The sequence below is a fragment of the Oncorhynchus tshawytscha genome, linkage group LG06 (assembly GCF_018296145.1).
Source record: "Oncorhynchus tshawytscha isolate Ot180627B linkage group LG06, Otsh_v2.0, whole genome shotgun sequence".
Classification (NCBI taxonomy): domain Eukaryota; kingdom Metazoa; phylum Chordata; class Actinopteri; order Salmoniformes; family Salmonidae; genus Oncorhynchus; species Oncorhynchus tshawytscha.
The window spans coordinates 20,965,299-20,981,130 of record NC_056434.1 but is presented as its reverse complement, the minus strand read 5'-3'; positions in this window follow the sequence as shown (position 1 = coordinate 20,981,130).

Genomic DNA, 15,832 nt, shown 5'->3' with positions numbered 1-15,832 from the left:
TGTTTCATGAAATGAAAGATCCCAGAAATGTTCCATATGCACAAAAAGCTAATTTCTCTCCAATTTTGTGCACAAATCTGTTTACAACCCTGTAAGTGAGAATTTCTCATTTGTCAAGATAATCCATCCACCAGACAGGTGTAGGATATCAAGAAGATGATTAAACAGCATGATCATTATTAAAATGGCGCCGGAAGAAACGGTAGCAGTTTTACGGGAGCACAACCAATTGTGCTATTATGTGTTTTTTTTCGCGTTATTTGTAACTTATTTTGTACATAATGTTTCTGTAACCGTATCTTACAGAAGAAAAGAGCTTCTGGATATCAGGACAGCGATCACTCACCTCGGATTAGACTAAGATTTTTTCTATAACAAGGAGGGCACACAAGACATTCTCCAAACACCCCACAGGGCCGACATCCCCGTTATTTGCAAGAGGAAGCGACGCAGGTACAGAGGACAAAGAGCCGGATGCCTGGTCATGACCAGGAAAAGGCGAGTGGGAAAGCTGCCGTTACCGTCAATACTACTTGCCAACATGCAATCATTGGACAATAAATTAGATGTGGTACGATCGCGAATATCCTACAAACGGGACATCAAAAACTGTAATATCCCATGTTTCACGGAATCGTGGCAAAATGACGACATGGATATTCAGCTAGCGGGATATACGCTGCACCAGCTAGATAGAACAGCACACTCCTGTAAGACGAGGGGGGTCTGTGCATATTTGTAAACAAAAGCTGGTGCACGAAATCTAAGGAAGTCTCTAGATTTTGCTCACCTGAAGTAGAGTATATTGTGATAAATTGCAGGCTACACTACTTGCCTAGAGAGTTTTCAGCTATACTTTGGCTGTTTATTTACCACCACAGACAGATGCTGGCACTAAGACCGCACTCAGTCAGCTGTATAAGGAAATAAGCAAACAGGAAACTGCTCACCCAGAGGCGGCGCTCCTAGCGGCTGGAGACTTTAATGCAGGGAAACTTAATCAGTTCTACCAAATTTCTATCAACATGTTAAATGTGCAACCAGAAGGAACAAAATTCGAGATCACCTGTACTCCACACACAGAGACACGTACAAAGCTCTCCCTCGTCCTAAATCCGACCACAACTCTATCCTCCTGATTCCTGCTTACAAGCAAAAATTAAAGCAGGAAGCACCAGTGACTCACTCGTTCTAGAAAAAAGTGGTCAGATGAAGCAGATGCTAAACTATGGGACTGTTTTGCTATCACAGACTGGAACATGTTCCGGGATTCTTCAGATGGCATTGAGGAGGACATCACATCAGTCACTGGCCTTATCAATAAGTGCATTGAGGATGTCGTCCCCACAGTGACTGTACGTACATACCCCAACCAGAAGCCATGGATTACAGGGAACATTCACACTGAGCTAAAGGGTAGAGCTGCCGCTTTCAAAGTGCGGGACTCTAACCCGGAAGCTTACAAGAAATCCTGCTATGCCCTGCGACAAACCATCAAACAGGCAAAGTGTCAATACAGGGCTAAGATTGAATCATACTACTCCGGCTCAGACGCTCGTCTTATGTGACAGGGCTTGCAAACTATTACAGACTACAAAGGGAAGCACAGTGACACGAGCCTAACAGACGAGCTAAACCACTTCTATGCTTGCTTCAAGGCGAGCAATGAGAGAATCAGCTGTTCCGGACGACTGTGTGATCACGCTCTCCGTAGCCGACGTGAGTAAGACCTTTGAACAGGTCAACATAAACAAGGCTGCGGGGCCAGATGGATTACCAGGACGTGTGCTCCGGGCATGTGCTGACCAAATGGCAGGTGGCAGGTGCCAAATGGCAGGTGTCTTCACTTACATTTTCAACATGTCCCTGACATGTTTCAAGCAGACCACCATAGTCCCTGTGCCCAAGAACACAAAGGCAACCTGCCTAAATGACTACAGACCCGTAGCACTCACGTCCGTAGCCATAAAGTGCTTTGAAATGTTGATAATAGCTCACATCAACACCATTATCCCAGAAACCCTAGACCCACTCCAATTTGCATACCACCCAAACACATCACATCAACAATAAAATATAATGGTCCAAACACACCAAGACAGTCATGAAGAGGGCACGACAAAGCCTATTCCCCCTCAGGAAACTAAAATGATTTGGCATGGGTCCTGAGATCCTATAAAGGTTCTACAGCTGCAACATCACATGGTTGGAATACTGCCTGGTACGGCAATTGCACGGCCTCTGACTGAAAGGCACAACAGAGGGTAGTGCGTATGGCTCAGTACATCACTGGGGCCAAGCTTCCTACCATCCAGGACCTCTACACCAGGCGGTGTCAGAAGAATGCCCTAAAAATTGTCAAAGACCCCAGCCACCCCAGTCATAGACTGTTCTCGCTACTACCGCATGGCAAGCGGTACCGGAGTGCCAAGTCTAGGACAAAAAGGCTTCTCAACAGTTTTTGACCCCCGAGCCGTAAGACTCCTGAACAGGTAATCAATTGGCTACCCGGACTATTTGCATTGTGTGCCCCCCCCAACCCCTCTTTTTTACGCTGCTGCTACTCTTTGTTTATCATATATGCATAGTCACTTTAACTATACATTCATGTACATACTACGGGGCTGTCGCTGTACATACTACCTTAATTGGGCTCCCGCACAACCAGTGCTCCCGCACATTGGCTAACCGGGCTATCTGCATTGTGTCTCGCCACCTGCCACCCACCACCCGCCAACCCCCTCTTTTACGCTACTGCTACTCTCTGTTCATCATATATGCATAGTCACTTTAACCATATCTACATGTACATAGTACCTCAATCAGCCTGACTAACCAGTGTCTGTATGTAGCCTCACTACTTTTATAGCCTCGCTACTGTATATACAGTGGGGAGAACAAGTATTTGATACACTGCCGATTTTGCAGGTTTTCCTACTTAGAAAGCATGTAGAGGTCTGTAATTTTTATCATAGGTACACTTCAACCGTGAGAGACGGAGTCTAAAACAAAAATCCAGAAAATCACATTGTATGATTTTTAAGTAATTAATTTGCATTTTATTGCATGACATAAGTATTTGATCACCTACCAACCAGTAAGAATTCCGGCTCTCACAGACCTGTTAGTTTTTCTTTAAGAAGCCCTCCTGTTCTTCACTTATTACCTGTATTAACTGCACCTGTTTGAACTCGTTACCTCTATAAAAGACACCTGTCCATACACTCAATCATACAGACTCCAACCTCTCCACAATGGCCAAGACCAGAGAGCTGTGTAAGGACATCAGGAATAAAATTGTAGACCTGCACAAGGCTGGGATAGGCTACAGGACAATAGGCAATTAGTTGGGTGAGAAGGCAACAACTGTTGGCGCAATTATTTGAAAATGGAAGAAGTTCAAGATGACGGTCAATCACCCTCGGTCTGGGGCTCCATGCAAGATCTCACCTCGTGGGGCATCAATGATCATGAGGAAGGTGAGGGATCAGCCCAGAACTACACGGCAGGACCTGGCCAATGACCTGAAGAGAGCTGGGACCACAGTCTCAAAGAAAACCATTAGTAAAAACCATTAGTAACACACTACACCGCGCATGTCCAGGCCCATCTGAAGTTTGCCAATGACCATCTGGATGATCCAGAGGAGGAATGGGAGAAGGTCATGTGGTCTGATAAGACAAAAATAGAGCTTTTTGGTCTAAACTCCACTCGCCATGTTGGGAGGAAGAAGAATGATGAGTACAACCCCAAGAACACCATCCCAACCGTGAAGCATGGAGGTGGAAACATAATTCTTTGGGGATGCTTTTCTGCAAAGGGACGACTGCACTGTATTGAGGGGAGGATGGATGGGGCCATGTATCGCGAGATCTTGGCCAACAACCTCCTTCCCTCAGTAAGAGCATTGAAGATGGGTCGTGGCTGGGTCTTCCAGCATGACAACGACCCGAAACACACAGCCAGGGCAACTAAGGAGTGGCACCGTAAGAAGCATCTCAAGGTCCTGAAGTGGCCTAGCCAGTCTCCAGACCTGAACCCAATAGAAAATCTTTGGAGGGAGCTGAACGTGCAAATTAATTACTTTAAAATCATACAATGTGATTTTCTGGATTTTTGTTTTAGATTCCGTCTCTCACAGTTGAAGTGTACCTATGATAAAAATGACAGACCTCTACATGCTTCGTAAGTCGGAAAACCTGCAAAATCAGCAGTGTATCAAATACTTGTTCTCCCCACTGTATATACTGTATTTACTGTTGTTTTATGTCTTTACTTGCCTATTGTTCACCTAATACCTGTTTTGCATTATTGGAGCTTGTAAGAGCCTGTAAGTAAGCATTTCACTGTAAGGTCTACACCTGTTGTATTCGGCGCACGTGACAAATAAACTTTGATTTGATTTGACAGGTGTACCCTGTGCTGGGGACGATAAAAGGTTTTGTCAGACAACACAATGCCACAAATGAACTTCGGCCTGTCCTCGACCTGCCCATTGCCTGCCCCTTGTATTTTAATAAATACCAGAGACTTGAACCATCTGCCTCCTGTGTCTGCATCTGGGTCTCGCCCTGTGTCGTTATAGTACAAACTGGTCATGACTGACCCAGGAGACTCGGACCGGCTCCACAACGCTGCCTCCCTGCAGGGAGCCACCATTACAGCCAAGGACCTCCCCATCCGGCTTCTTCACCTGCGGGATAGTCTGAGACCAGCCACCGGGACAACTGATGAAACTGAGGAGTATTTCTGTCTGTAATAAAGCCCTTTTGTGGGGGAAAACTAATTCTGATTGACTGGGCCTGGCTCCCCAGTGGGTGGACTTGGCTTCCAAGTGAGTGGGCCTGTACCCTATTCCCCTGCCCAGTCATGTGAAATCCATAAATTAAAATGCATTTATTTCAATTGACTGATTTACTTATGAACTGTAATTCAGTAAAATTGTTGAAATCGTGTCATGTTCAGTATAGTTCTGTGTGATGCTGTGCGTCATATCAAGTCCTATCATTGTCCTGTCTTCTGAAGATCCTGTTTTATTCCAATGGGGTTTGGCTGAATGATACTAGCCTCATAGAACTATGAGTCAAGCATATAAAGGAATCAAAAAACGAATGTTTGTGACATAGAATGCAGTGTACAGTGCTGTATGTATGTTACCATGTTCTTGTTATTGTTTTTGTGTGGCGCCAATTGCAGACCGGTCAACCCTGAAGAGACAGACACATAGTCAGACAATTAGGTAAGCTTGCTGATTGACAGATAGATTGAGTTTGTCATAGGTACACCTGAAGCCTTTCTTTCTCCTGAGGAATATGTAAAACACTGCATGAAGGTATGATTTGTATTTGCCTTGGACAAACACAGGAGATAGAAACTCAGTCTCTGCTATACACACAGACACACACTTGCACATTTGCCAAGGAGAAAATAAAGACAGCTCCAACCGGCGGGCTGTGTGTGTTTGTGTGGGTGGGGAGAGTGCAGATCAGACCCACGCAGTCCTCATTCAGGCTTGCAGTGTACAGCGCACGCAGCGCAGCAAGAACAAAGCAAACTCCTACCTGACTCACACACCTACAGTACACACTCCTACCTGACACACACACCTACAATACACACTCCTACACATATACGTAGGCAGGCATACACACACCTCCCAAAACCACCCCTACAACCCCTACCCTTCACACTACCGCCCCCTCTCAGTCCATTAGAAAAAGGACCATTGTGCTTCTGTCAACAACATCCCTCTCCTAGCAGCTCACAAACTAAGAAAAGACACTGCACGCAGAGGACATATTTGTCACATTGCTTTGTGTTTTTGAAATACTCCCTTTGCAGTCTCCTATACAGTACTGTACAGTCTCTAATGTGTCTCCAAGTCAGTTACAGTTCATTCATAAAACATAACATGTAAATGTATGGTAAAGACTACCAAACAACAGATTGTTCCTGGCAAAATAATGATGTATGTATAACTCTGACACTGTGTCCTTCCACAAATGACATGACATAGGCCATGTTCCTTAATTATAGGTTACCTTGTCACTCCACAGAGTAAATGTTTGATTACAGTACACTTTGGGCCTGTATGATATCCAACTGCTGTTGTGCCATGTGTTTCACCCAGATATACAAACACATCCATTGTGTTCCCTCAAATCTTTCTTCCTGACTCCTATAGCCTTTGAAACCCGTTCTGTGAGGCTGGCCAGGATGTCCCAAACAAGGTAATCTCATTGTGCCTTTGGGAGTTGATTAATGTAGTAGTAGAAAACTCGGAGAGAGAGTGTATGCTCGTGTGTGTGTGTGTGTGTGTGTGTGTGTGTGTGTGTGTGTGTGTGTGTGTGTGTGTGTGTGTGTGTGTGTGTGTGTGTGTGTGTGTGTGTGTGTGTGTGTGTGTGTGTGTGTGTGTGTGAGTGGTGGTGGTGGGACTATAAACTGCACCAAAATACTTGCAGAGAGAGAGAGAGAGAGATAGGCCCCCCAGATCAGGCTTATGCATTTATGCCCCCCAACCCTGCAACAAGGACCTCAACATGTCAGCCACACATATGCCCAGTCTGTGAGCAGTGGAGGTGGTGGGGGTTGAGCAAAGCAACTGGCTCAACCCCCACCACTACACCCACCCAAGCCCCATCCTACGACCTAAAAGGCATTCAGCAGATGCTCAGCATGCTCTGCTCACACCTAATGGTCCGAGCATAAACCACACAAATAACTACACTGGATACTATGGAAAACAAAGCTTTGCTATCTCTTGCTGGAATTTACAAGGTCTGAGATAATCTGCCTTTGGCCTAAAGAGCAGGAACCCAGACTTCACCAAAGAAATCAGAAAGACAGACATTGCCATCCTACATGGTATAGATCATAATCCCTAAAGGTTTTGCTTGTAGGCAATCAAGTTTTCAAGACACATAAATCATCCCCTTATGATGCATTTTGCATCATGTGATGCAAAACGCAGTATCATATAATGCAAAATGCATAATTCGGGGATGATTTATGTATTTTGAAAGTACTCCACGTATTGAGAAAGAGAGGAGCTGTTGAGTTCACTCGGATGCTTTCTCTGGTACGATACATTCAGCCTCGTGCGAATTGAAGGAAAATCATGAAACACAGAGAGATGAAAGATACATTATGTTTTTTGGGGGAAAGTACTGGACCTGGGCCCTGACAATGAATCTCAGTAAGACAAAAATAAAGGTGTTTCAAAAAAGGTCCAGTTGCCAGAACCACAAATATAAATTCCATCTAGACACCTAGAGTACACACAAAAACTATACCTACCTCGGACTGAACATCGGCACCATAGGTAACTTCACCAAAGCTGTGAACAATCTGAGAGACCAGGCAAGATGGGCCTTCTACACCATCAAAAGGAACATAAAATTCGACTTCCCAATTAGGATCTGGCAAAAAATACTTGAATCAGTTATAGTACCCATTGCATAAGTTATGAACCAGTTATGGATCAGTTATAGAACCCATTGTCTTCTATGGTTGTGAGGTCTGGGGTCCGCTCACCAGCCGAAATTCACAAAATGGGACAAACACGAAATTGAGACTGCATGCGACATTCTGCAAAACATCCTCTGTGTACAACACAAAACACCAAATAATGCATGCAGGGCAGAATTCAGACGATGCCCGCTAATGATAAAAATCCCAAAAAGAGACGTTACATTCCACAACCACCTAAAAGGAAGCGATTCCCAAACCTTTCATTACAAAACCATCACCTTCAGAGTGATGAACCTAGAGGAGTCCCCTAAGAAAGCTTGTCCTGGGGCTCTATTCACATACACAAACAGACCCCACAGAGACCCAGGACAGCAACAAATTAGACCCAGCCAAATTATGAGAAAACCAAAAAATTATTAATTGACACGATGTAAAGAAAATAACCCAAAAACGAAACAAATTGGAACACTATCTGGCCCTAAACAGAGAGTACACAGTGGCAGAATACCAGACCACTGTGTTTGACCCACAACTAAGGAACGCTTTGACTATGTATAGACTCGGTGAGCATAGCCTTGCTATTGAGAGAGACCGCTGTAGGCCAGAGAAGACAGGCTATGTGCACACTGCCCACAACATGAGGAAACTGACCTGCGCTTTCTAACCTCCTGACAAATGTCGGACCATATTAGAGACACATATTTCCCTCGTATCACACAGACCCACAAAGAATTTGAAAAAAACAAACACATTTTGATAAACTCCCATATCTATTAGGTGAAATACCACAGTATCCCATCACCGCAGCAAGATTTGTGACCCGTTGCAACAAAAGGCCAATCAGTGAAGCACAAACGCCATTGGAAATACAACCTATATCTGTCTTTTTCTTTTCCCTTTAGTACTTCAACTATTTCCACAGTTACAACACTGTACATAGCCAGTAATATATCATTTGAAATGTTTCTGTCCTTTTGAAACTTTCTGAGTGTTATGTTTACTGTTAATTTAAGATATTTTATTTAACTTTTGTTTATTACCTATTCCTCTTGCTTTGGCAATGTAAACATGATTCCCTTACCAATAAAGTCCATTGAATGAAATTGTCTTGAATTGAGAGAGAGAGAGAGTAAGAGACATGGATTCATATGGCTTAGGGACAGTTCAGATGGAGTCATCATAGCGGTGTCCGTGGGCTGGGGCAAATCAAGTCGGGGAGGCAGCTAGTTACCTTAACATTTACACAGCTATTTGGGACCTCCAGTGACTCAGGCTCATGAGTTGGCCAATGGAAGGAGAAAGGTACATGAGGCTTCCAGGGAGGCTATGTATTTGCGTTTGAAGGGTACTTTGTGCAGTCGTGCGTGTCTCTATGTGAGTGGGTGGGTATCTGAGAGAGACACAGAAAGAAAGATAGAGTATTTGTCTTTCATTCTGTCTGTCTGTTTTTCTGAGTGAGTGTGAGAAAGAAAGAGATTGTTTGTTTTTCAGTCTGTCGATCAGTTCATGTGCATAGAGTGTGTGAGGTAGCACGTGTATGGGTGAGTGTAGGTAGGTATAAAGTAAGTATGTTTGTGTGTGTGTGTGTGACTGTCATTGTCTGTGTGAGCTAAGGTATATGTATCTACCGTGCATTGTGTGTGTTTGTATGTACAGTGGGGCAAAAAGGTATTTAGTGAGCCAACAACTGTGCAAGTTCTCCCACTTAAAAAATATGAGAGAGGCCTGTAATTTTCATCATAGGTACACTTCAACTATGACAGACAAAATTAGAAAACAAATCCAGAAAATCCCATTGTAGGATTTTTTATGAATTTATTTGCAAATTATGGTGGAAAATAAGTATTTGGTCACCTACAAACAAGCAAGATTTCTGGCTCTCACAAAACTGTAACTTCTTCTTTAAGAGGCTCCTCTGTCCTCCACTCGTTACCTGTATTAATATCACCTGTTTGAACTTGTTATCAGTATAAAAGACACCTGTCCACAACCTCAAACAGTCACACTCCAAACTCCACCATGGCCAAGACCAAAGAGCTGTCAAAGGACACCAGAAACAAAATTGTAGACCTGCACCAGGCTGAGAAGACTGAATCTGCAAGAGGTAAGCAGCTTGGTTTGAAGAAATCAACTGTGGCAGCAATTATTAGGAAATGGAAGACATACAAGACCACTGATAATCTCCCTCGATCTGGGACACCATACAAAGAACACCATACCTACTGTGAAGCATGGGGGGGAAACATCATGCTTTGGGGCTGTTTTTCTGCAAAGGGACCAGGACAACTGATCCGTATAAAGGAAAGAATGAATGGGGCCATGTATCGTGAGATTTTGAGTGAAAACCTGCTTCCATCAGCAACGGCATTGAAGATGAAACGTGGCTGGGTCTTTCAGCATGACAATGATCCCAAACACACCGCCCGGGCAATGAAGGAGTGGCTTTGTAAGAAGCATTTCGAGGTCCTGGAGTGGCCTAGCCAGTCTCCAGATCTCAACCCCATAGAAAATCTTTGGAGGGAGTTGAAAGTCCGTGTTGCCCAGCAACAGACCAAAAACATCACTGCTCTAGAGGAGATCTGCATGGAGGAATGGGCCAAAATACTAGCAACAGTGTGTGAAAACCTTGTGAAGACTTACAGAAAATGTTTGACCTCTGTCATTGCCAACAAAGGGTATATAACAAAGTATTGAGATAAACTTTTGTTATTGACCAAATACTTATTTTCCACCATAATTTGCAAATAAAATCATAAAAAAATCCTACAATGTGATTTTCTGGATTTTTTTCTTCTCATTTTCTCTGTCATAGTTGAAGTGTACCTATGATGAAAATTACAGGCCTCTCTCATCTTTTTTAAGTGGGAGAACTTGCACAATTGGTGGCTGACTAAATACTTTTTTGCCCCACTGTATGTCACTGTCTACATGTGACATATGAGCTTATTGAGGGGTAGCTCCCAGGTCAAGGCTTACCTCACTGAACATGTGGAATATAATGTCAGCCAGCGTCCGGTGAGGCAGGAACAGTGCGTCACACGGAGGCAGAATGTTACACTACACCAATGGAACAGAGGAAACAGTGGAGGAAAGGCCAGGGACAACTGTAATGCCACCTACTGTTTGCTCCTCTCATATCAACGATGTTCCAACCTTTGCATTATCTTCTAGATTATCTCTAAGTCAAATTACTGTTCCTGTTAGTCTGTTTCTCCAACGCTTTCCATCCTGTTACCTGTATCAGGGCTATGATATAACACTGTGGGACAGACTGGGAGCCTGCACAGTCCTGTCTACACTCTACTGTATGTAGGACAGCCTCAGGGCTGATACTCTCAGCACTGTCCCTCAGGCCTCAGCTAGCACGCTCTCTCTCTCCTCTCTCTCTTTCTTTCTTGGTCTCTCGCTCTCTAGCACTCTCTCATCTTTCTCTTTTTTTATTGGTCTGTCTCTCTCTCTCTCTCTCTCTCTCTCTCTCTCTCTCTCTCTCTCTCTCTCTCTCCTCTCTGCTGTGACATTCTGTCCATGAAGTACCAATGGCAAGGACATAGCCTGAGGGGAATTTTAAACATAGTCTTGTGGCCTCAACATAACAGCATGTCGTATGGTGGGGAGTGTGGGTGGTAGACATTCTGGCACAGTTATGTAATGTAAACATCAGCTAGGCTACCTACCAAAAACAGTAATTATTTAGAAATGTACTGTACCTTTACAGACAATGAGTTAAAACACTTGTAATTCCTGTATTGCTTATGCAAATGATTGCAAAGAAAATTTAAATATGTTTGTTGTGGGTTTTAACGCACTGAGTATCCAAATGCAAATGATATAGTAATGCATTCTATGTCTCTGTCTCTCTCTCTCTCTTTCTCTCTCTCTATCCTTCCTCCCCTCTCGTTCTCCCCAACCTTTCTCTCTACCCCTCCCTTTCTCTCTCTTGCACTCACCCACTCTCTCTTGTATCTGTAGCAGGTTGAGAGTGTGGTTTGATGTGATGGACTGTCGGTGCCCCCTCCATGCCCACTGGCACTTCTGTTGGCCCAGTGTTAGTCAGACAGAGAAACTGGCCTAATGCATCAAGCTGTCTGAATGGAAATCTCCTCTCTGATAGCTTGTTCTTTGAAAGATGTTCCTCTGCGAAGGCGTAAGTTCATATGAAGTTCAAGGCAGAAAATGAAAGGAACTGGAGAGATGTAATCTTGGGTGGGATGAGAGGAGAGGCGAGAGAGAGAGAGAGGGAGAGAGCTCACCATTCTCTAATTTCAGGAAAGCTGTTTCACCTATTATAATCAGGACTCAAACAGCACTAATGCATTAGTGATTGCACTACAAAATCACTATCTGGTGAGAAAATGGTCTCATATCTTGTCAGATTGAGAGGTCAGGTTCATGCGTTGCTTTCTTGTCATAGCAGCATCATTGCGTTAAGACGCAGCTTGAAGGAGTCAGTATGATTAAGCTCCAATATGTGACCCCTCCTCACCACCCCCACTGCAATCCACACAGATCTAAATGATATTGACAGTGGAATACATTTTCTGCATGAAATCCTGTCATTTGGAGAATGTTCGGCCCCCCCAACTCTCCTACTCACTGAAGTGCTAGATAATTACATTACTTTCCAGCGCCTAATTTGATTTATTTTCCCTTGATTTTTATATCAGTATTGGTCAATTAAATTGGACGATAGTGTCAGCAGTTGATGTTACTCTTCAATAACACTGTCATGGCTGTGGGTAACTGGTGAAAGGAGTTATGCGCAGGAGAACTGAGATGCGTGGACATGGTATTTAATTCAAGAAAACACCAGTACAAACACAAATACTATGGTGCTGGAAAAATACCGGTACCACAAATAAAACCGGCGTAACAACAAAACCCGGCAACAATAATACCAGCCGTCAGATACAGCCTAACAATAAAACAAACACGCACACAAACATGGGGAAAACCAGAGGGTTAAATAATCAACATGTAATGGGGGGAATTGAAACCAGGTGTGTAGAAAACAAAGTCAAAACAAATGGAAAATGAAAAGCGGATCGGTGATGGCTAGAAGGCTGGTGACGTCGACCGGCGAACGCTGCCCGAACAAGGAGAGGGACCGACCAGAACCGGCTGGCACCCAAGTAGCACTGGAAAGGGGAGAGGTTGGTAGAGGAGTGGGCCATCTCTGGGCCATCTCTGCCCAGGGAATGAATGCCGCCCACTCACCCGGCCGGTCCTGGCAATAACACCGCAAAAACCTACCCACATCCTGGTTTACTCTCTCCACCTGCCCGTTACTCAGGTGAAAACCTGAGGTAAGGCTGACCGAGACCCCCAGACGTTCCATGAACGCCCTCCAGACCCTTGATGTGAACTGGGGACCTCGATCAGATACAATGTCCTCAGGCACCCCGTAGTGCCGGAAGACGTGTGTTAACAGGGCCTCCACAGTCTGTAGGGCCGTAGGGAGATCGGGCAAAGGAAGGAGACGGCAGGACTTAGAAAACCGATCCACAATGACCAGGATCGTGGTGTTACCCTGTAAGGGAGGCAGATCCGTCAGGAAATCCACCGACAGGTGCAACTACGGCCATTGTGGAATGGGCAAGGGCTGTAACTTCCCTCTGGGCAGGTGCCTAGGGGCCTTGCACTGGGCGCACACCAAGCAGGAGGAAACATAAACCCTCACATCCTTAGCCAAGGTGGACCACCAGTACTTCCCACTAAGTCAGCGCACTGTCCGACCGATACCTGGATGACCAGAGGAGGGTGACGTGTGGGCCCAATAGATCAAACGGTTGCGGACAGCAGACGGAACGTACAGACGCCCAGCTGGACACGGGGGGGGAGTGGGCTCTGTACGTAACGCCCGCTCGATGTCCGCGTCCAGCTCCCACACCACCGGTGCCACAAGGCAAGAGGCCGGAAGTATGGGAGTGGAATCCATGGGCCGCTCCTCTGTGTCATACATCCGGGACAGTGCGTCTGCCTTAGCGTTCTGGGAACCTGGTCTGTAGGACAGGGTGAAGACAAAATGGGTAAAGAACATGGCCCACCTTGCCTGGCGAGGGTTCAATCTCCTCACCGCCCGGATGTACTCCAGATTGCGGTGGTCAGTCCAGATGAGAAAAGGGTGTTTAGCCCCCTCAAGCCAATGTCTCCACGCCTTCAAGGCCTTGAAAACAGCCAACAGCTCTCGGTCCCCCACATCATAGTTTCGCTCCGCCGGACTGAGCTTCTTCGAAAAGAAGGCACAGGAGTGGAGCTTTGGTTGCGTACCCGAGAGCACGGCTCCTATCCCAGCCTCGGACGCGTCCACCTCCACTATGAACGCCAAAGAGGGATCCGGATGAGCCAGCACCGGAGTTGAGGTAAACAGAGCCTTCAGGTGACCAAAAGCCCTGTCCGCCTCAGCCGACCACTGCAAACGCACCGTTCCCCCCTTCAGCAGTGAGATAATGGGAGCCGCTACCTGACCAAAACCCTGGATAAATCTCTGGTAGTAGTTGACGAACCCTAAAAACCACTGCACTTCCTTTACCGTGGTGGAAGTCGGCCAATTACGCACGGCTGAAATGCGGTCACTCTCCATCTCCACCCCTGATGTGGAAATGCGGTACCCTAGGAAGGAGACGGACTGTTGGAAGAACAGACATTTCTCAGCATTGATGTACAGGTCATGCTTCAACAGTCAACCAAGCACCTTGTGCACCAGGGACACATGCTCGGCGCGTGTAGCGGAGTATATCAGAATGTCGTCGATATACACCACCACACCCTGCCCATGTAGGTCCCGTAAAATCTTGTCTACAAAGGCCTGGAAGACTGATGGAGCATTCATCAACCCGTATGGCATGACGAGGTACTCAGAGTGCCCTGAGGTGGTACTAAATGCCATCATCCACTCGTCCCCCTCTCTGATACGCACCAGGTTGTAAGCACTCCTGAGATCCAATTTTGTGAAGAAGCACGCCCCGTGCAATGACTCTATCGCACTGGCTATGAGAGGCAGCAGGTAACTGTACCTCACAGTGATTTGGTTGATGCCTCGAAAGTCAATGCACGGGAACAGACCTCCATCTTTTTTCTTCACAAAAAAGAAACTTGAGGAGGCAGGTGAAGTGGAGGGCCAAATGTACCCCTTCCCCAGAGATTCGGAGACATATGTTTCCATAGCCTCCATCTCCTCTTGAGGCAGGGGATACACGTGACTCCTGGGAAGTGCTGCGTCTACCAGGAGATCTATCGCACAATCCCCCCGTCGATGTGGTGGTAATTGAGTCGCCTTCTTTTTACAGAAGGCGAGTGCCAAATCGGCATATTCAGAGGGGATGCGCACAGTGGAGACCTGATCTGGACTTTCCACCGTAGTAGCACTGACGGAAACCCCTAAACACCTCCCCGAGCACTCTTGTGACCACCCTGTGAGAGCCCTCCGTTGCCACAAAATAGTGGGATCATGACAGGCCAACCAGGGTAGGCCCAGCACCACTGGAAACTCAGGAGAATCAATAAGAAAGAGACTGATTCTCTCCTTGTGACCCTCCTGTGTAACCATGCCCAGTGGAGCGGTGGCCTCCCTAATTAGCCCTGACCCTAATGGTCGACCATCTAGGGCATGCACAGGGAAAGGCATATCCACAGGAACAATGGGGATACTTAAACTATGGGCAAATAATCTGTCAATAAAATTCCCAGCTGCGCCTGAATCTACGAGCGCCTTATGCTGGGAATGCAGGTGAAACTCAGGAAAATTAATAAACAAAAACATGTGAGCAACAGGGGGCTCTGGGTGAGCCTGGTGCCAACTCACCTGGGGTGAAAGGAGAGTTCCCTGCCTAGTGCCTCGACTCCCAGAGGAACCTCCCCAGCACCGACCAGCAGTGTGCCCTCTGTGGCCACAGATGGTGCATGGAACGGCCCCTCCTCTGGTCGCCCTAAGGGCAGCACCTCCCAGCTCCATGGGCGTCGGCGTGGTGGTGCTGGGGGATGGAACCGACAGACCCCGAACTGGACGTCCGTTGGTAGCCAGCAGGTTATCCAGCCGGATGGACAGGTCCACCAGCTGGTCGAATGTGAGAGTGGTGTCCCTGCAGGCCAAGTCCCGACGGACGTCCAATGCGAACTCTACTATGCACTCCACATCCCCTGCCTCAGGTGGGCGAGGCATTCACCCACTGCTCTACCCTCAGGCGGGTGGTCAAAGACTGCCCGGAAGCGGCGGGTGAAATCCTCGAAGTGGTCCAACACCGCTTCTTCTTTCCCCAATACGGCGTTGGCCCATTCCAGGGCTTTCCCTGAGAGACAGGAGAAGAGGGCGGCCGCGCTCTCTCGGTCCGAAGGAGCCGGGTGGACTATTGCCAGGTACAGCTCT